At 40.4% G+C, this 25,152-nt stretch overlaps 1 pseudogene; it reads left to right on the plus strand.

Annotated features, from left to right (window-relative positions):
- Positions 1-416: 416 nt before the first annotated feature.
- On the plus strand, positions 417-21,673 carry LOC139758271 (uncharacterized; annotated as a pseudogene).
- The last annotated feature ends 3,479 nt before the right edge of the window (positions 21,674-25,152 follow it).

Genomic DNA, 25,152 nt, shown 5'->3' on the forward strand with positions numbered 1-25,152 from the left:
AAGCCTTGATTCCACTCAAGGTAAATGAGAGGTGAAACAAAAGCCTCTCCTTAAGTGAAAGCGGTATTCCTTATAGGATTTAGGAAGTAGATATCATAACTGAATTGTGAGTGATTACTAAGAAAGGAATGAGTGATAGTGTTACATCTAATCAGTTAATGCCACTGCAGGATCGAAATGCAATTGTAAACTACGATAACAAAAAATGTTTAAGAATTAGAAAAGGTTGCAAGTACAAATTGTATTTGTTCATTATCGATATAACGCAGATTACTGCTTCTCCATGCAAAGATGCTGCAGAGGTACATATTGAAACAGGAAAAATTTTTGATGAAAAGTTTCAGAAGATATATGCTATTGGATCCAAGTTAAGATATTCTAAATCTTTCATTGATAAACGTCAAATCGGCAAAGAAATGATTGTATAGATTCAACCCCAAACCTCGCTTTGATACCAAGAAACTTACAGTTCCCCCATTTAGTGATAATTTGCCTTAATATCTAAACTACTTAAATCCCACAATGTGAATGTAACCTTCAGAAATATTTGGTTCCTATGATAAAGTGATATTTCACGAAAATATTCGCCGAAAAGTGTCACTATATAAGGAATACGAACATATTATTTCGAATCTTTCTTATCTTTTAGTCAATATTTAGGTAACATATCGGAAATTGATTTTAGGCTTATAGGCAATCCAAAATTCTTCTGGATGGATTTCATTTCATATCTTGTCGTTTCCCAATTCCCCTCAGGTGGTGGGTAAGGTACGGGCCCCTTGGGGGGTGGGGATGTTCGATGTGGCAGCTGACGGTCTGGACGCTAACATGACACAAACGCAGCTCTCCCTGGTCATCGACCAGGCTAGCCAGGTAGGGTATTATCACATTAACACTGACGCTGGTCAACTGCCTCTATATTACTATTAACGCATGTATGGTTCCTATAAATAGTTGTTACCTACAGAAAGGTAGGCTATTCTTATGGAAGGGGGCTAGTAATTTTAAATAACAGATTTCAGGATGAGTTACTCTTACATTTTCTACGAGAAAGGTCGGCCATTTTCATTGTACTACAAGGCGAATGAATCTCTTTTACACAGAGCATAGCTAAGACGGGTCGGTCACTCGTAAATTACTACTGAGGTTGGTAAGTCACTCTCACTTTACTTCTCAGTAAAGGTCACTCTTCCATTACATTTTGAGGGCCATTCTCAAATTACTGTTGAGGAAGGAACATCATTCTTACTACCATTTCAATTGCTGACGTGCAACAGCTGCGGCAGGTGTCATGGTGCGTGACGGTGGTGGTGGTGAGCGACGACCCGGCCTTCCTCACCTCCTTCGCCGAGTGGTCCCTCAAGCGTCGCCTTCTGGTGTGGTCGACGAGGCTCCTGGCCGTCACCCGTCTGCCCCTCCCGGAACTGCAAGATATTCTGAGCATCCACTGGACCTTTTCTATGATGAACGCTATGTTACTCATTTACGAAGATAGCCCAAATAAAAGGAGGTATGTTTCCAGCAGTCTGTATTTTGATTAATATGATGTAATTAGCCTTAAACAGCTGTTTTACATATCAATATATATCAATAGCATCTAATGAGATGGTAGCTGACATGGCATGGGCAAAAATTGCTTAAATCGAAGTGACTTTAGTCGATATAACCATAAGAACCGTAAATGAGATATTAGATAAAGTGCATCAGATGTTCTTGAAGGTGGTGTTAAAGAGAGAAGGAAAGAAAAAAGAGCAAAAAACATTTAATAGTTTTTCACCGCAGCGTAGGCAAGTAAAGTTGTAATGGCCATTCATATCATGGCTAGTTTTCACATATAGCTATCGGAAGAAACAGCTATGGGAGACGGATTTAAAAGACGGGACACAAGGAGAGAGAGGAGCAACATCAAAGGACACTGAAAGATGGTTAAAAGTAGGTGATAGTAGGAGAGCTGATAAGGCAGAAAGCCTTGATTCCACTCAAGGTAAATGAGAGGTGAAAGAAAAGCCTCTCCTTAAGTGAAAGCGGTATTCCTTATAGGATTTAGGAAGTAGATATCATAACATGAATTGTGAGTGATTACTATGAAAGAATGAGTGATAGTGTTACATCTAATAAGTTAATGCCACTGCAGGATCGAAATGCAATGTTGTAAACTACGATAACAAAAAATGTTTAAGAATTAGAAAAGGTTGCAAGTACAAATTGTATTAGTTCATTATCGATATTAACCAGATTACTGCTTCTCCATGCAAAGATGCTGCAGAGGTACATATTGAAACAGGAAAATTTTTGATGAAAAGTTTCAGAAGATATATGCTATTGGATCCAAGTTAAGATATTCTAAATCTTTCAATGATAAACGTCAAACCGGCAAAGAAATGATTGTATAGATTCAACCCCAAACCTCGCTTTGATACCAAGAAACTTACAGTTCCCCCATTTAGTGATAATTTGCCTTAATATCTAAACTACTTAAATCCCACAATGTGAATGTAACCTTCAGCAATAAGAATACTATTAAGAATATTTTAAAGAAAAAGTCGCCAGAAAACTCTGCGGGTTGTGTTTACAATGTACTTTTTTAAAACTGTAATATGTTTTTATTGGGTAGACTGGTTAGCATCATATCGTTAGACTTAAGCAACATAAATATAGTGTAGAAACACGACAAGATTCAAAGGCTTTGGTTAATCATGTTAAAAATGATGACCATGGTACTGACTGGAGCACCGATGATTCAGTTATGGCTAGTAACTCCTTGATCAAGAGAAATATCATTAAATCTTATCTTATCAAACACAAAACTAACTGTAAAATGAATGTTAATGAAGGTGTATACAAACTGGATAGCTTTGTCGTAAACAAACTTTGTAAACTGTTTCCTGTCAAGTCCATGTGATAGAATTTTATGAAAGTCAAAATCCCAGATCCAAAACCAAAAATCCACAAGACCCAGCAAGCATACCAACGGCATCTTAACTCCTCATCACTTTTACACACACACACACACACATATATATATATATATATATATATATATATATATATATATATATATACATATATATATATATATATATATATATATATATATATATATATATATATATATATATATATATATATATATATATATATATATATATATATATATATATATATATATATATATATATACTGACTGTCCTGAGTCTTCCATCCCATACCTGCATCTCCCTTGATGATGTGATTATACAGGAAAATTCACAATGCTTATCGTTTTTCATTTTTCCTCATGGTTATCAGTAAATATATTTCTTTACTCGTTATTATCATACTTGATCGCCATTTTGCGCGTCAGCGAGGCTGCGCCAACACACATACGATAAACTACCCATCCACAAACACACACACACACACACACACACACACGAACACACACATATATATGTATATATATATATGTATATATATATATATATATATATATATATATATATATATATATATATATATATATATATATATATATATATATATTATTATTATTATTATTATTTTTCATTATTCTGCTTTGTCACTGTCTCCCACGTTAGCGAGGTAGCGCAAGGAAACAGACGAAAGAATAGCCCAACCCACCCACATACACATGTATATGCATACACGTCCACACAGGCAAATATACATACATATACAACTCAACTTATGCATATATATACACACACAGACATATACATATATACACATGTATATAATTCATACAATGTCATGTAATAATGCATCGAAAGCACAGCTCCCTTTCCACATCCAGGCCCCACAGAACTTTCCATGGATTACCCCAGACTCTTCACATGCCCTGGTTCAATCCATTGACAGCACGTCGGTCCCGGTATACCACATCGTTCTAATTCACTCTATTCCTTGCACGCCTTTCGCCCTCCTGAATGTTCAGGCCCCGATCACTTGAAATCGTTTTCATCCATCTTTCCACCTCCAATTTGGTCTCCCACTTCTCGTTCTCTCCACCTCTGACACATATATATGTGTCAGAGGTGTATTGTTGACTTGTTGGTTAGCTTATTTAATGTATGTATGACTCATGGTGAGGTGCCTGAGCATCGGCGGAATGCTTGCATAGTGCCGTTGTACAAAGGCAAAGGGGATAGAAGTGAGTGCTCAAATTACAGATGTATAAGTTTGTTGAGTATTCCTGGGAAATTATATGGGAGGGTAATGATTGAGAGGGTGAAAGCATGTAGAAAGCATCAGATTGGGAAGAGCAGTGTGGTTTCAGAAGTGATAGAGGATATGTGGATCAGGTGTTTGCTTTGAGGAAGGTATGTGAGAAATACTTAGAAAAGCAAATGGATTTGTGTGTAGCATTTATGGATCTGGAGAAGGCACATGATAGCGGTGATAGAGATGCTACGTGGAAGGTATTAAGAATATATGGTGTGGGAGACAAGTTGTTTTGGAGCAGTGAAAAGTTTTTATCGTTGATGTAAGGCATGTGTACATGTAAGAAGACGTGAAAGTGATTGGTTCTCAGTGAATGTAGGTTTGCGGCAGGGGTGTGTGATGTCTCCATGGTTGTTTAATTTGTTTATGGATGGGGTTGTTAGGGACATGAATGGAAGTGTTTTGGAAAGAGGGGCAAGTATTCAGTCTGTTGTGGATGAGAGAGCTTGGGAAGTGAGTCAGTTGTTGTTCGCTGATGATACAGCGCTGGTGGCTGATTCATGTGAGAAACTGTAGAAGCTGGTGACTGAGTTTGGTAAAGTGTGTGAAAGAAGAAAGTTAAGAGTAAATGTGAATAAGAGCAAGGTTATTAGGTACAGTAGGGTTGAGGGTCAAGTCAATTGGGAGGTAAGTTTGAATGGAGAAAAACTGGAGGAAGTAAAGTGTTTTAGATATCTGGGAGTGGATTTGGAAACGGATGGAACCATGGAAGCGGAAGTGAATCACAGGGTTGGGTAAGGGGCGAAAGTTTTGGGAGCGTTGAAGAATATGTGAAAGTCGAGAAAATTATCTCGAAAAGCAAATATGGGTATGTTTAAATGAATAGCGGTTCCAACAATGTTGTATAGTTGCGAGGCGTGGGCTATAGTAAGAGCTGTGCGGAGGAGGGTCGATGTGCTGGAATTGAGATGTTTGAGGACAATATGCGGTGTGAGGTGGTTTGATCGAGTAAGTGATAAAAGGGTAAGAGAGATGTGTGGCAATAGAAAGAGTGTGGTTGAGAGAGCAGAAGAGGGTGTTTTGAAATGGTTTAGTCACATGGAGAGAATGAGTTAGGAAGGATTGACCAAGAGGATATATGTGTCAGAGGTGGAGGGAACGAGGAGAAGTGGGAGACCAAATTGGAGGTGGAAAGATGGAGTGAAAAAGATTTTGTGTGATCGGGACCTGAACATGCAGGAGGGTGAAAGACGTGCAAGAAATAAAGTGAATTGGAACGAAGTTGTATACCGCGGTCGACGTGCTGTCAATGGATTGAACCAGGGCATGTGAAGCGTCTGGGATAAACCAAGGAAAGTTCTGTGGGGCCTGGATGTAGAAAGGGAGCTGTGGTTTAGGCGCATTATTTTATGACAGCTAGAGATTGAGTGTGAAAGAATGTGTTGTCTTTGTTGTCTTTTCCTAGCGCTACCTCGCGCACATGAGGGGAGAGAGGGTTGTTATTTCATGTGTGGTGGGGTGGTGATGGGAATGAATAACGGCAGACAGTATGAATTGTGTACATGTGTATGTATGTATACGTATATATGTATACGTTGAGACGTATAGGTATGTATATTTGCGTGAGTGGACGTGTATGTATATACATGTGTATGTGGGTGGGTTGCGGCATTCTTTGGTCTGTTTCCTTGCGCTACCTCGCTAATGCCGGAGACTGCGACAAAGCAAAATATATATATATATATATATATATATATATATATATATATATATATATATATATATATATATATATATATATACATAACTACGGCTGCGTTGGATGTGAGGGGAGGAGGAGAAGAAAAAAAATGTGTCAGACATAGATCGGAATCGCGAGAGAGAGAGAGAGAGAGAGAGAGAGAGAGAGAGAGAGAGAGAGAGAGAGAGAGAGAGAGAGAGAGAGAGAGAGAGAGAGAGAGTTGTTAGCTGAGGCATCAGCTAACGCGGAGTACCACTAAGTTCTATCAGACGTTCCTCACATCTCCCCCACCATCCAATAAAAGCCCAAAACAGAACCAAAAAAAATTAATATTTTCTTTTCTCCATTGGTTGGGCGTGCGGGCCAATCATCCATTCCCGGGCCATGGTCGACAAGGACGAATATAGTCGGTACGTTCCTCATACACCAAGTGCACTCTCTCTCTCTCTCTCTCTCTCTCTCTCTCTCTCTCTCTCTCTCTCTCTCTCTCTCTCTCTCTCTCTCTCTCTCTCTCTCTCTCGTTCCTAGGTCCTAATTAGGTGCCGTGTAAAGTCAGGTCACCGCCCAGCCTACTTGTGTCATAAGTGCGCTACCATCGACAACTGCTTCTCCCTGCTTAACCAGCTTCTCATATAGTACATCCTGTGGTCCAGGTTTTATCAAAGATAATTTGGTCATAACTTGGCCAGACGGGGGGCGTACAATGGTGGTTTGTCTTGCGTAAAGCGTAGTGATAAGGGAGAGGACTTTGAAGGAGAATGGTTATAAAGTGCAATCGCGGCAGAGCTCACGGCCTGAACTAATCTGCGGGGAATTTGACACCTACGGACGAGACAAAGCGGCTGAAAATGGCGCACCACGACCTTAGCCTCACTACCTCCCATCTTAACCTCATGTTCACCCTACGCGTCTCCAACCCCCTATCCTGCTACCTTCTCTCACCCTTACCCAAACCCCCCTCAACCAAAAACCAGCCTTTCCTCACCCCCCATCCTCATGGGTCAACAACTCACCCACCTCCTCCTCCTCCACCCTCTACCCCTTCCGTCGGCCTCGCTCGCGAGCAGCCGATCTGCAGTAGTCAGCGACTCGCAGGAAAACAGCGAAGACGATGATTCCGTGATTACGGAAGAGGAAGATTCCTCGTCAGGCCGACGGTGAGGAAGATGCCCTGAATACTGATGCCACTAGAGAGAGGAGGAAGAGGAGGAAGAAGAGAAAAGGTGTAAACAACACGGCTGGGAATTTCGAGAGCCTTGAGAACAGACCATGTCTACCCCAGTGCCTGAATTTCCCACATTAAGAAATGTGTGAGGAAATGGAAGTACCAAATAAACTCTCATGTATCGTGCATGTTGGGAGCAACGACGTTTTCCACAAGAAATAAAATTCATAGGTTACCATAGAGGAATGTAATGAGCTGATTATCACACCTTTAAAGCTAAGATCGGATCGGTACAGTAAGCGCCTCGCCGAGACGCGGTGTGGGTAGCTTTGCTGTGAGTAGACGGCTGGGTGTCAACGAGACACTGAAACACCTGCGCGTAGATGTTAACACCGGCTTTGTAGACCCGTGGCTCAACTTCATAGGAGACAAGGCGGATTACACAGCAGAGATGGCATTCACCTGAGGTATAAAAATCGGAACTCTTCGCTCTGCCAATCAAAGATCAAATTGCCATATACGACACTAGAGGAAATTCATTTTTTGTCCAGTCCGATAGAAGTCGGCGTGTTGACCATATCAAACGGGCGGTTGAAGTCAGGTCAGGTCATAGTACATGTCACCCACTCTGTTAGACCAAGAATTAGTGTCTCATTCTTCAGACCAAACACCTCCCAGGGGCCATCTTTAGCTTCCGGTCCCTCAACGGTGGTGTCTAACAGACCACAGAGATGGATTCCTTGTGACCCCTCATTCTTAGAAATGATATCCTGGCGGAGGAACCTGCTTGCTGGAAATGAGGATTCTCTCTTCTTGCACCAGCGATGACAATAGTTCCTCCGACTATCCAGCCGTCTAGATCACCCTCAGCAACTCGGGACTGGATCACCGTCAGCCATTTCATCATCAACCAAGCCAAGGCCGTGGTCATGCACGTTAACACCGCCTCCGGTCATGTTCCCCACTGTCTCACGAAGCCTCAATCCCCCTCCAGGTTGCTCCGTCTAGCAAGCTTTTCACTGTCAATCAGATGATGGACTGAAGTGGAAGGAACACATCAGTGCCACCATCCAATTGTCTAGCTATCCTCTGTACTCTGTCCATCAACTTAAGAGGCTATGAACTTGCTCTACTCAAAACATTGAAAATATCTACAAAACTTTTAATCCTTCGCAAGTTCACCCATTGCTCCTAAAAAAAGGCGCAGAAAAAAAGGAAAGTGCATAATCGTCTTTGGTTCCTCTTACATCACCAAACACCGTCACCTTTCAGGCCATCTTTAACCTCTTCATCTGGATTTAATCCAACCGTTCGGGAAGAACCTTCTGCCCTGTTCCCCGCCACCGTCACCTCCTGCCACCGGTGATTCTTCATTTCCCGAACGTTCAGGTTCGATACGACCGAATCGTGTCCATACGAGCGGGAAAAAGTCTTAAGTGCGAGTCCAAAATTTGGATTTTTAGACTCGTATTATTGCACCCCCTGAGCCTTGTATGAAGTTAATAGATCTTTTACTACATCACAGTAGGTTTCTGATCTGTGATTCCCCCCCAGAAGAAATCTTTGCAAACTCTCCTAAATGACAGCCATGCAAGTTTTTCGACTTTTAATTCATCATGGAACCTTTCATCTTAAAGCAGTTCTCTGATCTGTGTTCCTACAAAATTATCCTCCATGATTTTTTCACTATTGATTCTGGTGAATTTATTGCTGAAATATATGAATCCATGGCCAGTTTTGATCCACCTGAGCTTAATGTGCAAAGGAGGTAGATCAATTTTCTCAGTATCAATAACAACAGGAGTATTAATGACTCATCTTCACTAGAGTCAGTGATGTTTGTTCCATTGAATAAAGGAACAATTATGCATTTCATCCAATCCTGAGGCACAATCTTTTTCTATGCTAAGTTACATACCAAATGCATACACTACATCAAGCTTTCTCTTCCATACTGCAACATTTTAGCCATAATTCTATGCATTCCAGCTATCTTTCCTTCATTTAATTTCATTTGTGCCCTTTCTAATGCCCTTCATGCTAAAGACCACTGTACTTTTATCGTTTTCCTTCTATTCTCCATACCCATGCATGTAATAACTGTTGCTACGCCTTCTCCCATATTGATATCTTCTTCAAAATCGTCTTTCCATTTTCCTTTTTCTTCCTTCTTTTGACTCAGCAACTCCCTTCCTCACTTCTCATAGTTATATTTCAACTCTTACATCCAAGTCTTTCCTTTGTTCACCTTCTTCCAATGTAATGTCTTATTTTCACTAGATTGTCATCTATTTTCTTTCCTCTATCAGCTTTATAACATTCCACTTCATTACTGTACCTTCAATAACAACTGGACAACAGCAACCGTCCAAATGTATCTTCATTACCACTGAGATTACAGTAACTGCATTAGAATAACTTACTGTATCGCCACTATAAACATCTAGACAACAGTGATCGTCATACTGTATCTTCACTACCACTGAGATTACAGTAGCTACATTACTATATCTTAAAACTGCATTAGAATAACTTACTGTATCTCCACTATAAACATCTAGACAACAGTGATCGTCATACTGTATCTTCACTACCACTGAAATTTCAGTAAATGCATTACTATATCTTTAAAACTGCATTAGAATAACTTACTGTATCTCCACTATAAACATCTAGACAACAGTAATCGTCATACTGTATCTTCACTACCACTGAAATTTCAGTAAATGCATTACTGTATCCATAAAACTGGATTAGAATAACTTCCTTAATGAATCTTTCTGAAAATCTCCACTACAATGACCAAACCATTGTATCTTCACTACCACTGAGATTACAGTAACTGCATTACTATATCCTTAAAACTGTATTAGAATAACTTACTGTATCTCCGCTATAAACATCTAGACAACAGTGATCGTCATACTGTATCTTCACTACCACTGAAATCTCAGTAAATGCATTACTATATCCATAAAACTGCATTAGAATAACTTACTGTATCTCTACTATAAACATCTAGACAACAGTGATCGTCATACTGTATCTTCACTACCACTGAAATTTCAGTAAATGCAGTACTGTATCCATAAAACTGGATTAGAATAACTTCCTTAATGAATCTTTCTGAAAATCTCCACTACAATGACCAAACCATTGTATCTTCACTACCACTGAGATTACAGTAACTGCATTACTATATCCTTAAAACTGCATTAGAATAACTTACTGTATCTCCGCTATAAACATCTAGACAACAGTGATCGTCATACTGTATCTTCACTACCACTGAAATCTCAGTAAATGCATTACTATATCCATAAAACTGCATTAGAATAACTTACTGTATCTCTACTATAAACATCTAGACAACAGTGATCGTCATACTGTATCTTCACTACCACTGAAATTTCAGTAAATGCAGTACTGTATCCATAAAACTGGATTAGAATAACTTCCTTAATGAATCTTCACGAAAATCTCCACTACAATGACCAAACCACTATATCTTCACTACCACTGAGATTATAGTAACTGCATTACTATATCAATAAAATTGCATTAGAATATCTTCCTTACTGTATCTTCACCAATAATTGAACAGTGACCGCCTCACGGTATCTTCACTATCACTGAGATTACAGTAACAGCATTTCTATATCTTTAATACTGGATTCAAATAACTTACTAATTATATCTCCACTATAGCAACTGGATTACAGTTTATCAGTTAATATGCCTCTAGTGCAGTATTTCTTTTACATTGCCATTAGTGTACATATAACAAATATTGATCCATACATTCCCAGTCTGGCTTGCCACATACACATTACCTCTAGAAGAAGGCATTTCCTATCTTCGCTATCGTTCCCTCAATGCCCCCAAAGATTTTTGTTTCAAACATATAACTACACTAGTAGCTGAGTTGAAATTCACTGTATTTCCCAAGGTATCCAGGATATACTGTGTAATGAGTTCTTTTCATCATCTAAAGGTTAAGAGCTGGAGATAGCAATGGACGAAACTATCGGCCACGTAGACAGACCCAGGTTCTGGGAACTGTTGGAGCCCAAACCCAAAAGAATTCCCCGAAGACGCCGACGCCACCAACAGCAAGTGGTTGATTCCCCAATTGACGAAACTATCGGCCATGTAGAAAGGCCTAGGTTCTGGGAACTGTTGGAACCCAAGCCCCAAAGAATTCCCCGAAGACGCCGACGACACCAACAGCAAGTGGTTGATTCCACTTGTACCCAGGCTCATGAAATAGTAGAGCAACACACAACCATGGAGGTTCCACAGGAAACTCCAGTCGCGACCTTGGAGGTTCCACAGGAGACTCCTGTCGCGACCTTGGAGGTTCCACTCGCACCACCCTGTCGCTTGGAATTCCCAATACTCCTGTCCCCAGGTACTACTTCCACCACCATGTCCCCTGGCACAACTACAACCACCCCTGTCTTCCACCTCAACCTTGGAGTTTCCGGAGAAGCCTCCACAAGAGACTGTTGCCTTGGTCCTGGTGAGTCCAGAAGAGCGGGGCCTCGCTCCACTTTCCGACGTTTCTTCTCCCGTTCTCTCAAGTGGTTCGGCAGGATTGCTTGTCCCTGTTGTGTCAGACGTCCTCGGCTTTCTGATGAATGCCAGCCACGGAGGTGTTGAAAACTTTTAGTTATCCCCTACGCCATAATACTCCCCACATATTCCCTGCGTGTCGTAGAAAGTCAGTTTTGACACAAAACGAATATATACGACATTTACGTTCAACATGCTTGGTTTTTCGTTTATGGACTGAACAGTAGCAACCAACAATGGTTGCTACTGCTCAATCCATGAAGTCCCCCCCACCACGGAAAGGTAACCAAGCTTCGGGGGGGATGGGTGTTTACCCTGACGCCAACGGTAAAACTCAATACAATATTTTTATAAAATCTTTCCCTAATCTTGAAAAATGAAAAATGATATATATATTCTTTTTTTTTTCATACTATTCACCATTTCCCGCATTAGCGAGGTAGCGCTAAGAACAGAGGACTGGGCCTTTGAGGGAACATCCTCACCTGGCCCCCTTCTCTGTTCCTTCTTTTGGAAAAAGAAAAAAAAAAAAAAAAAAAAAAAAAAAAAAAAAGAGAGGGGAGGATTTCCAGCCCCCCGCTCCCTTCCCTTTTAGTCGCCTTCTACGACACGCAGGGAATACGTGGGAAGTATTCTTTCTCCCCTATCCCCATGGATATATATATATATTTTTTTTTTTTTTTTTATACTTTGTCGCTGTCTCCCGCGTTTGCGAGGTAGCGCAAGGAAACAGACGAAAGAAATGGCCCAACCCACCCCCATACACATGTATATACATACGTCCACACACGCAAATATACATACCTACACAGCTTTCCATGGTTTACCCCAGACGCTTCACATGCCTTGATTCAATCCACTGACAGCACGTCAACCCCTGTATACCACATCGCTCCAATTCACTCTATTCCTTGCCCTCCTTTCACCCTCCTGCATGTTCAGGCCCCGATCACACAAAATCTTTTTCACTCCATCTTTCCACCTCCAATTTGGTCTCCCTCTTCTCCTTGCTCCCTCCACCTCCGACACATATATCCTCTTGGTCAATCTTTCCTCACTCATCCTCTCCATGTGCCCAAACCACTTCAAAACACCCTCTTCTGCTCTCTCAACCACGCTCTTTTTATTTCCACACATCTCTCTACCCTTACGTTACTCACTCGATCAAACCACCTCACACCACACATTGTCCTCAAACATCTCATTTCCAGCACATCCATCCTCCTGCGCACAACTCTATCCATAGCCCACGCCTCGCAACCATACACCATTGTTGGAACTACTATTCCTTCAAACATACCCATTTTTGCTTTCCGAGATAATGTTCTCGACTTCCACACATTCTTCAAGGCCCCCAGAATTTTCGCCCCCTCCCCCACCCTATGATCCACTTCCGCTTCCATGGTTCCATCCGCTGCCAGATCCACTCCCAGATATCTAAAACACTTCACTTCCTCCAGTTTTTCTCCATTCAAACTCACCTCCCAATTGACTTGACCCTCAACCCTACTGTACCTAATAACCTTGCTCTTATTCACATTTACTCTTAACTTTCTTCTTCCACACACTTTACCAAACTCATATATATATATATATATATATATATATATATATATATATATATATATATATATATATATATATATATATATATATATATATATATATCAGACAGTAATGGCCACATTCGTTTACACTCAATGTCTAGCTGTCATATGTAATACACCGACACCTCATATCTCTATGAACCCACATCAAGGCTTCACAGCCCTTTCCGTGGTTTACTACAGACGTTTCACGTTCCCTGGTTCAGTCCATTGACAGAGCGTTGACCCCGGTATACCACATCATGTCAGTTCACTGTACGCCTTTCACCCTCTTGTATGTTTAGGCCCCTATTGTTCAAAATCTTTTCCATTCTATCTTTCCACCTTCACTTTGGTCTCCTTCTTCCCCTTGTTCCCTTCACCTTTGACACATGTATTCTCTTTGTCAATCTTTCCTCAATCGTTCTCTCCATATGGCCAAAGCATTTGAACATACCCTCTTTTGCTCTCTAGACCACACTCTTTATATATCCACTCATCTCTCTTACCCTTTTATTACTTACTCGATCAAACATCCTGTCACCTTATATTTTCCTCAAACATTTCATTTCCAACACATCCACCCACCTCTGTACAACCCCATCTATAGCCCATGCCTTGCAACCTTACAATATTGTTGAGACTACTGTTCCTTCAAACATATCCATTTGTGCTCTCCAAGATAACGTTCTCTCCTTCCACATATTTTTCATAGCTCCCAGAACATTCACCCCTTCCCCACCCTGTGACTCACATCCTCTTCCATGGTTCCCTTTGCTGATAAGTCCACTCCCAGATATCTGAAACACTTAACTTCCCATTTTTTCTCGATTCAAACTTACATCCCAATTACCTTGTCCTCAAACCCACTGAACCTAGTAACCTTGCGCTTATTTCCATATTTCTCGTTTCACACACTTTTCCAAACTCAGTCACCAACTTCTGCAGTTTCTCACTTGAATCAGTCACCAGAGTTGTATCATCAGTGAACAACAACTGACTCACTTCCCATGCCCTCTCATTCCCAACTGACTCCATTACTAGTCCCTCTTTATAGAACTCTTGCATTCACTTCCCTAACCAACCCATCCATAAACAAATTGAACAACCATGGGGACATCACACACCCCAGCGGTAGACCGACCTTCACTGGGATCCAATCACTTTCCTCTTTTCCCAACCATGTACATGCCTTATATCCTCGGTAAAAACTTTTCAGTCTTTAGCAGCTTACCTCCCATATCATATACTATCAAGACCTTCCACAAAGTATCTCTGTCAACCGTAACATAAGCCTTCTCCAGATCCAGATCCACGTACAAATCCATCTGTTTTTCTAAGTATGTTTTACACACCTTGTACAATGCAACACTTGATCGACACAACCTCTACTACTTCAGAAGCACACTGCTCTGCCCTAATCTGATGCTCTGTACATACCTTCACCCTCTCAATCAATACCCTCCCATACAATTTCCTAGTATATACTCAACAATCGTATGCTTCTGTAGTTTGAACACGCACCTGTATCCCATTGGCCTTTGTGCAATGGTGCTATGCATGCATTCCGCCAATCCTAAGCCACCTCACCATGATCCATACACACATGGAATATCCTTACCACCCTATGAACAACACCATCACCCCTTTTCTTAATAACTTCTACTGCAATACCATCCAAACCCTCCACCTTGCTGAATTTCAACTTCCGCAAAGATTTCAGTACCTCTTATCTCTTCATCAAACCATTCTCCCTAACTCTCTCACTTCGCACACCATCCCCGATCAAAATGCCATACATCTGCCACTCTATCATCAAACACATTCAGCAAATCTTCAAAATATTCGCTCCATCTTCTCACTTCATCGCCACCAGTTATTACATATTCCCTTGCCCCCTTCAGCGATGTTCCCATTTGTTCTTTCGTCTTACGCACGTTATTTACTTCCTTGAGAGAGTCAGGGTGAGTGGTTTGATGAAAAGGGAAGAGGTGGTGAAAGCCTTGCCGAAGATGAAGTCAGGAAAGGCGGCGGGATTTGATGTTTTTTTCAGTTGAATCTATTGAGGAAGGGGGCGACAGTGTCGTTGATTAGTTGGTAAGGATATTCAGTGTATGTATGGATCATGGTGAGGTGATTTGGGTTTAGAGGAATGCATGTTTTTTTTGTTTTTGTTGTAGTGTCACTGTATAAAGGCAAAGGAGATACAGGTGAGTGTTCAAATTATTGAGGCATAAGTCTTTTGAGTATACCTGGTTTATTGTATGGGAAGGTATTGAGTGAGGGAGTGAATGTATATATAGAGAATCAGATAGCGGAGTAGTGTGATTTCAGAAGTGGTAGGGGATGTGTGGATCAGGTCTTTGCTTTGAAGCATGTTTATGCGAAATACTTAGAAAAACAGATGGATTTGTTATTGGTAACCATGGATCTGGAAAAAGCATACGTTAGGGTTCATAGAGATGCTTTGTGGAAGGTCTTAAGAATATGTGGTTTGGGAGGTGAGGTGCTAGAAGCAGTGAAGGATTTAATCAAGGGTGTAAGGCGTGTGTACAAATGGTACGAGCGGAGAGTGATTTGTTCCCAGTGTAGGTTGGACCGCAGCACGGGTGTATGATGTCACCATGGTTGTTTGATTTGTTTATGGAGGTGGTTGCGGGGGAGGTAAATGCAAGAGCTACGAGTTTGCAGTCTGTTGGGGATGCGAGGACCTAGGAGTCAGTTGTTGTTTGATGATTATATAGTACTGGTGACTGATTCTAGTGAAAAGCTGCAGAAGTTGTTGATTGAGTTTAGGAGAGTGTGTGAAAGGAGAAAGTTGAAAGTAAATGTGATTAAAAGCAATATTATTAGGTTCAGCAGGGTAGAGGAACAAGATAGTTGGCATGTAAGTTTGAATGGAGAGAAATTGGAGGAAATGAAGTGTTTTAGATATCTGGGAGTGGACTTGGCACGAATGGAACCATGGAAGCGGAAGTGAGTGAAAGGGTGGAGGAAGCGACGAAGTTCTGAGAGCGATGAAGAATATGTGGAAAGAGAAAACGTTATCTTGGATAATTCTATGTTTTAAGGAATAGGACTTCCAACATTATCATCGATAGGGTTGTGCGGAGGAGGGTGGGTGAGTTGGAAGTAATCAATGAAGGGGTAAGGGAGATGTGTGGTAATAAAAGGAGCGTGGTGGGTTGAGAGAGTAGAGAAGGGTGTATTGAAATGGTTTGGATTTGTGGAGGGAATGAGTGAGGAGAGGTTGGCAGAATCGAAGGGAAGAAGGGCATGCACTGGTCAAAGTAGGAGGTGACAGAATGGAGTAAAAAGGATGTTAAGCGATCCGGGCCTAAGCATTCAGGAGGGTGAAAGGCGTTTACGGAATAGAGTGAATTCGAACGTTTTCCAGCATACCAGGGTCAATATTCCGTCAATGGGCTGAACCAGGGCATGTGAAGCGTTATGGGTAAAACACAGAAAGATCTTTTGAGCCTGGATGTGGATAGGGAGCTTTGGGTTCGTTGCATTACACACGACATATTGTGTATGGTAGTGGGCGGATGTGGCATTTCTTTTCTGTTTCCTGGCGATACCTCGCTGACGCAGGGGGTGACAATGATGGAAATGAATGCTAATCATCCTGAAGCTTTACTTCTCCATGAGGTAAAAATTCTAAAATTTGGAAGTGAAACATGCTCATTAATCTATAGAGGTTTTCCAATTACGTAGCCTCCTCCACAGGTGTGGTGTGTACTCTCACATGCCGTACAGTCCGAGAGGAGCAGAGACAGTGCTTGTTGCCTCCTGGAGCCCAGACCAAGACTCATCATCTTACCCAATCAAAGGCTTTACCCAGATAAATTCTCCAAGTATAAACTGTATTTATATATTCATGTGCAAACTTGATTAACAATTAAAAGCTTAACCTGAAATCAAACCAGAAATATAAGAGCACATTGTTACTGTATTTTGATTGAAATATATCTAGAAACACTCTTCAGTACATTTCAAAATGAAATTTTAAAACTATCATTCTTAAGAGATTATCAGTTTATTAATGTACCTAAAAAAAAGGATCTTAACATAGGATTTACTCTTCTGAAGATTTCATGTGATGTATCAACACTTCTTTCTTTATCTATCGTATATTTCGCGTGCAAATGAAACGTTTACTCACTCTGAACGAAATATAGCAGTGGCGAAGAAGACATATGACTTGGATTATTCAAGGTTACGGTTACTTTACTCAGCTTTCAAGGGGCGAGGGTCAACGTCACTGGGTTACCCTGGCCGCCATTCTTCCTCGAATATGAAGAGAAAACCGCTGCTGGCAACACAGTAAAGAAATACAAGGGACCTGACGGACTGATGTTCGTTGCCGTAGCAAACTCTCTTAACTTTACATTCAGTTTCTTGCCAGTCAGTGACTGGACGGAGGTGAGTGACCAAATCTGGCTCAACGATGTTAGAAACGTTGTAGGGACAGACAGTATCTGCAAAAACATATTAATGTCAATTTATAGCAGTCAACTTGCTTTGAACATATCTGTTCTATACGCAGTGATCTAACTAATGACATTATATATATATATATATATATATATATATATATATATATATATATATATATATATATATATATATATATATATATATATATATATATATATATATATATATATATATATATATATATATATATATATATATATATATATATATATATATATATATATATATATATATATATATATATATATATATATATATATATACATTTCCTGGTAAATCATATGGGAGGATATTGATTGAGAGGGTGAAGGCATGTACAGAGCATCAGATTGGGGAAGAGCAGTGTGGTTTCAGAAGTGGTAGAGGATGTGTGGATCAGGTGTTTGCTTTGAAGAATGTATGTGAGAAATACTTAGAAAAGCAAATGAATTTGTATGTAGCATTTATGGATCTGGAGAAGGCATATGATAGAGTTGATAGAGATGCTCTGTGGAAGGTATTAAGAATATATGGTGTGGGAGGCAAGTTGTTAGAAGCAGTGAAAAGTTTTTATCGAGGATGTAAGGCATGTGTACGTGTAGGAAGAGAGGAAAGTGATTGGTTCTCAGTGAATGTAGGTTTGAGGCAGGGGTGTGTGATGTCTCCATGGTTGTTTAATTTGTTTATGGATGGGGTTGTTAGGGAGGTGAATGCAAGAGTTTTGGAAAGAGGAGCAAGTATGAAGTCTGTTGGGGATGAGAGAGCTTGGGAAGTGAGTCAGTTGTTGTTCGCTGATGATACAGCGCTGGTGGCTGATTCATGTGAGAAACTGCAGAAGCTGGTGACTGAGTTTGGTAAAGTGTGTGAAAGAAGAAAGTTAAGAGTAAATGTGAATAAGAGCAAGGTTATTAGGTACAGTAGGTTAAGGGTCAATTCAATTGGGAGGTAAGTTTGAATGGAGAAAAACTGGAGGAAGTAAAGTGTTTTAGATATCTGGGAGTGGATCTGGCAGCGGATGGAACCATGGAAGCGGAAGTGGATCATAGGGTGGGGGAGGGGGCGAAAATCCTGGGAGCCTTGAAGAATGTGTGGAAGTCGAGAACATTATCTCGGAAAGCAAAAATGGGTATGTTTGAAGGAATAGTGGTTCCAACAATGTTGTATGGTTGCGAGGCGTGGACTATGGATAGAGTTGTGCGCAGGAGGATGGATGTGCTGGAAATGAGATGTTTGAGGACAATGTGTGGTGTGAGGTGGTTTGATCGAGTAAGTAACGTAAGGGTAAGAGAGATGTGTGGAAATAAAAAGAGCGTGGTTGAGAGAGCAGAAGAGGGTGTTTTGAAATGGTTTGGGCACATGGAGAGAATGAGTGAGGAAAGATTGACCAAGAGGATATATGTGTCGGAGGTGGAGGGAACGAGAAGTGGGAGACCAAATTGGAAGGTGGAAAGATGGAGTGAAAAAGATTTTGCGTGATCGGGGCCTGAACATGCAGGAGGGTGAAAGGAGGGCAAGGAATAGAGTGAATTGGATCGATGTGGTATACCGGGGTTGACGTGATGTCAGTGGATTGAATCAGGGCATGTGAAGCGTCTGGGGTAAACCATGGAAAGCTGTGTAGGTATGTATATTTGCGTGTGTGGACGTATGTATATACATGTGTATGGGGGTATTCTTTCATTTATATATTCCACAGTCATTTGCACTATTTCCCTGCAAAAGTCGTCTACATACCTGTCTCCTCTCTTCCACTAACAATCTTACTTCGTTATCCCACCACTCACTACCCTTTTCAATCTGCCCACCTCCCACCTTTCTCATGCCACAGGCATCTTTTGCTCAAGACACCACTGCTTCCCTAAGTACATCCCATTCCTCCCCCACTCCCTTTACGTCAATTGCTTTCACCTTTTATCATTCTGCGCTCAATCTCTCGTGGTACTTGCTCCCAGAGGTCTCCTTTCCAAGCTCACTTACTCTCACCACTCTCTTCTTACCAACATTCTCTCTTCTTTTCTGGAAACCTTTACGAATTTTCACCTTCGCCTCCACAAGATGATTATCAAACATCTCTCCAGTTGCCCCTCTCAGCACATTAAGATCCAAAAGTCTCTCCCACGCGCCTATCAATTAACACGTAATCCAATAACGCTCTCTGGCCATCTCTCCTACTTACATACGTATACTTATGTATATCTCTCTATTCAAACCAGGTATTCTCAATCATCAGTCCTTTTTCAGCACACAAATCTACAAGCTCTTCACTATTTCCATTTACAACACTGAGCATCACATGCACACCAATTGTTCCCTCAACTGCCACATTACTCACCTTTGTATTCAAATCATCCATCACTATAACTCGTTCTCGTACATCAAAGCTGTTAACACACTCACTCAGCTGCTCCCAAAACACTTGTCTCTCGTGAACTTTCTTTTCCTGACCAGGTGCATAGGCACTAATAATCACCCACCTCTCCATTAACTTTCAGTTTTACCATATCAGTCTAGAGTTTGCATTCTTACACTCTACTACACACTCCTACAACTCCTTCTTCAAGAGTAGTGCCACTCCTTCCTTTGCACTTGTCATCTCACCAACCCTTGACTTTACTCACAATACATTCCCAAATCACTCTTCCCCTTTACCCTTGAGCTTCGTTTCACTCAGAATCAAAACATCCAGGTCCCTTTCCTCAACTTTACTACCTATATCTCCCTGTTTTCTCATCATGGTTACATTCACACACATTTAGACACCCCAACATATATATTCGCTTGTTCTTGATTTATGTAACATTTAATTTGTCTAATACACAGGCAGCTGACCGAGTAGTAGAGAGGAAGTCCATCATGTTGGTTGTATCTCATGTGTTGCTACACACTCGAGCCAAACGCTACGATTATACATACTCATACACATTCGCCTCTTTCGGCTTCGGGTTGGCTAAGCCTGTGCTCAAGCCTCAGTGGCAGAGCCTGTACTACCCTCTGGCTGGCGAGGTGTGGATCTCCACTCTAGCGGTGCTCCTGCTGATGCCTGCCTTCATGTATACGGTATTTGGTATTGAACCACTGTTTGATAATCATTATTGTTTCGTTTTACTTTCGGTGAGATATATTACTCAGGGTTCCCATTGCACTACAACACCCATTATAACCTTTAGATTTGATATCTCCTTAAAACCTGTATAATCACATGCATAATCACATGCAAAAATGTTGGGATGTATTGGTAAACTTATCCTTGATTTGTCTGGAACCTCGTTTCAAGACACTGAATATCAAAGTGTTATGAAATATCCTTATATATTTCCGTGAATATCATCACTACATATAATAAAACATTAACTTTCTTCATACAAACACCCTCAAATAAGTAATGACTTACTCATTAACTTCTTCTATGTTCAGATTTATAATAATATCCAAATCACAAGTGCAGAAATTGTTTCACTTTGAACTTAATCCACAAGGAAACGGAAAATACGTAGTGTCGAGTAGTTTCGCATGATTATATTGTCAAAACTGAGTACAGATAAGAGAACCAGAATACATTGTACCAGCGGGCACTGTGCAGGACAGGCAAATGCATCCAGAGACAGGTGAAGGCGATTAAGGCACTGTTCATCCTCGACGACCTCACTTCTCTTTAGTTCCAACCTGAGGTTAACCTATCTTCTGGGAATAAATCTAAATTTTTCCCCTTATAATATTATGTAATTATTTCTTTCTTTTAAACTATTCGCCATTTCCCGCGTTAGTGAGGTAGCGTTAGGAACAGAGGACTGGGCCTTTTTTGGAATATCCTCACCTGGCCCCCTCTGTTCCTTCTTTTGGAAAATTTAAAAAAAAAAAAAGAGAGGGGAGGATTTCCAGCCCCCCGCTCCCTCCCCTTTTAGTCGCCTTCTACGACACGCAGGGAATACGTGGGAAGTATTCTTAATCCCCTGTCCCCAGGGATAATTATGTAATTATATAAGCAAGTATACTGATTCATATCAATATATCTCCTATTCTTGATGAGAGGATTCAACAATATTTCCATACATTATTGTAACACCCTTAGCAATGCTCCAGTCAATTTGCTGAACAAAACCTGTAAGGTGAACAGATATTGCATTAGATTCATGACTATATCTGACACCATTTCATGTTAACCGTAACACCAGGAACCTCACCAGTCTGACATTGTGAAACTAATCACAGTCTCTAAAGGGGATATTGTACACACAACTCTTTTTCAGCAGTTATGGAATTTTTGATAAAACTTCCCCTGAAAATACCATATTTGTTGAAAAATACATTAGCAATACAATTTCTTAACAAAGCAGGAAAAATAAGCACGTCTATGCAATAGTGTGATGTCAACAAATGGTTCTTTAGGTTGAACATTCTAAAATGATTCTTTAGGAAGATTACAGGCTGAGTCAAGGAATTGTTTGGGACACTGTTATTCATAACCAATACTGTAGAGTTTGCAGAGTTTTGGACTACATAAATGAAATGCTCTTGGAAACATTAATGAAAACAGACCGCATCATTTCATTGGGAGGAGTAAAGTAGTAAGAGATATATGAACAGACATTTGTTGGTGTATGATATATGGTAAGTTTTAGGTTATGTCTATCCATATTAGCATCTCAGTCTAATAATGTCAATCCGTTGTCTGCTTCGGTTTCAAAGGTGAAATTTGCTGAGTTTCACCAAACAATGCAATCTGTTTGAAACACATTTTCATCTTGACCAATAGGCCGCACCCAAAGAATTTCACCATCATGGCGGTACCACTTCAAAAATTTCATAAATAAATCACTTCAGAAGGTTGAAAGACGATTTTCCGTACTCATGCTAAACTAGAGTGTCAAAACTATCAATTGACGCAAACTTGAAATAGCTAACACTTACTTTAATCAGCTCTAAGATGGTACTTGTAGGCACTGGAAAAGTATGTTTGTCTAGCTATTCCTTCAAAAACCAATAAATCATCAACCGTATATTTGATATATGATGATACATGAAAACTGATGAGCTTAAAAGGCAATCATTGCGGATATAACCAAACTTGTTTATTAAATCAATATTACCTTTGACATTGGAAGAAACTACGCCAAGTAATGGACTATGAACATTAAACAGCCATTTTGATATGTGGTAGATCCTACTGAAGAGACTAAGTCTTACATACCTTCTTGATTCACGAGTCATGAGACACCAAGAAGAACTTTCTAATCTAATTCATCATTATCTCTACAAATCTGTTTCACCTTGATAAACTTGCTGTTTATTCATCATACGTTCTTTTGACATCGAGTAAGCAATTTATTTTCTTCTTATAATAACCATCCATATTCATAACCATTACAGATTTTGTAAGTTTTTACCATATGCGGATCCCTGTCATTTGTCAGTCAAATAAAGTACTTTTGTAAAGAACTGAGCAACTAGGAGTTGTGCTATCAGACATAGCACGGCAGAAAAGAGGTGGTCATCTTTATATGTATATATATATATATATATATATATATATATATATATATATATATGGATCTGGAGAAGGCATATGATAGAGTTGATAGAGATGCTCTGTGGAAGGTATTAAGAATATATGGTGTGGGAGGCAAGTTGTTAGAAGCAATGAAAAGTTTTTATCGAGGATGTAAGGCATGTGTACGTGTAGGAAGAGAGGAAAGTGATTGGTTCTCAGTGAATGTAGGTTTGCGGCAGGGGTGTGTGATGTCTCCATGGTTGTTTAATTTGTTTATGGATGGGGTTGTTAGGGAGGTGAATGCAAGAGTTTTGGAAAGAGGGGCAAGTATGAAGTCTGTTATGGATGAGAGAGCTTGGGAAATGAGTCAGTTGTTGTTCGCTGATGATACAGCGCTGGTGGCTGATTCATGTGAGAAACTGCAGAAGCTGGTGACTGAGTTTGGTAAAGTGTGTGAAAAAAGAAAGTTAAGAGTAAATGTGAATAAGAGCAAAGGTTATTAGGTACAGTAGGGTTGAGGGTCAAAGCAATTGGGAGGTAAGTTTGAATGGAGAAAAACTGGAGGAAGTAAAGTGTTTTAGATATCTGGGAGTGGATCTGGCAGCGGATGGAACCATGGAAGCGGAAGTGGATCATAGGGTGGGGGAGGGGGCGAAAATCATGGGAGCCTTGAAGAATGTGTGGAAGTCGAGAACATTATCTCGGAAAGCAAATATGAGTATGTTTGAAGGAATAGTGGTTCCAACAATGTTGTATGGTTGCGAGGCGTGGGCTATGGATAGAGTTGTGCGCAGGAGGATGGATGTGCTTGAAATGAGATGTTAGAGGACAATGTGTGGTGCGAGGTGGTTTGATCGAGTAAGTAACGTAAGGGTAAGAGAGATGTGTGGAAATAAAAAGATCGTGGTTGAGAGAGCAGAAGAGGGTGTCTTGAAATGGTTTGGACACATGGAGAGAATGAGTGAGGAAAGATTGACCAAGAGGATATATGTGTCGGAGGTGGAGGGAACGAGGAGAAGTGGGAGACCAAATTGGAGGTGGAAAGATGGAGTCAAAAAGATTTTGTGTGATCGGGGCCTGAATATGCAGGAGGGTGAAAGGAGGGCAAGGAATAGAGTGAATTGGATCGATGTGGTATACCGAGGTTGACGTGCTGTCAGTGGATTGAATCAGGGCATGTTAAGCGTCTAGGGGTAAACCATGGAAACCTGTGTAGGTATGTATATTTGCGTGTGTGGACGTATGTATATACATGTGTATGGGGGGTGGGTTGGGCCATTTCTTTCGTCTGTTTCCTTGCGCTATCTCGCAAACGCGGGAGACAGCGACAAAGCAAAAAAAAGAAAAAAAAAAAAAAAAATATATATATATATATATATATATATATATATATATATATATATATATATATATATATATATATATATATATATATAGGGTGTTTTGGTCGAGGTGGTGTGCAAAATGATAGGGTTAGGGAAAATGATTTGGTAAACGGAGAAGAGGTAGTAAAAGCTTTGCGGAAAATGAAAGCCGGCAAGGCAGCAGGTTTGGATGGTATTGCAGTGGAATCTATTAAAAAAGGTGGTGACTGTATTGTTGACTGGTTGGTAGGGTTATTTAATGTATGTATGACTCATGGTGAGGTGCCTGAGGATTGTACAAAGACAAAGGGGATAAGAGTGAGTGCTCAAATTACAGAGGTATAAGTTTGTTGAGTATTCCTGGTAAATGATATGGGAGGGTATTGATTGAGAGGGTGAAGGCATGTACAGAGCATCAGATTGGGGAAGAGCAGTGTGGTTTCAGAAGTGGAAGAGGATGTGTGGATCAGGTGTTTGCTTTGAAGAATGTATGTGAGAAATACTTAGAAAAGCAAATGGATTTGTATGTAGCATTTATGGATCTGGAGAAGGCATATGATAGAGTTGATGGAGATGCTCTGTGGAAGGTATTA

This window comes from Panulirus ornatus, chromosome 30 (genome assembly GCF_036320965.1).
Source record: "Panulirus ornatus isolate Po-2019 chromosome 30, ASM3632096v1, whole genome shotgun sequence".
In the NCBI taxonomy this organism is placed as follows: domain Eukaryota; kingdom Metazoa; phylum Arthropoda; class Malacostraca; order Decapoda; family Palinuridae; genus Panulirus; species Panulirus ornatus.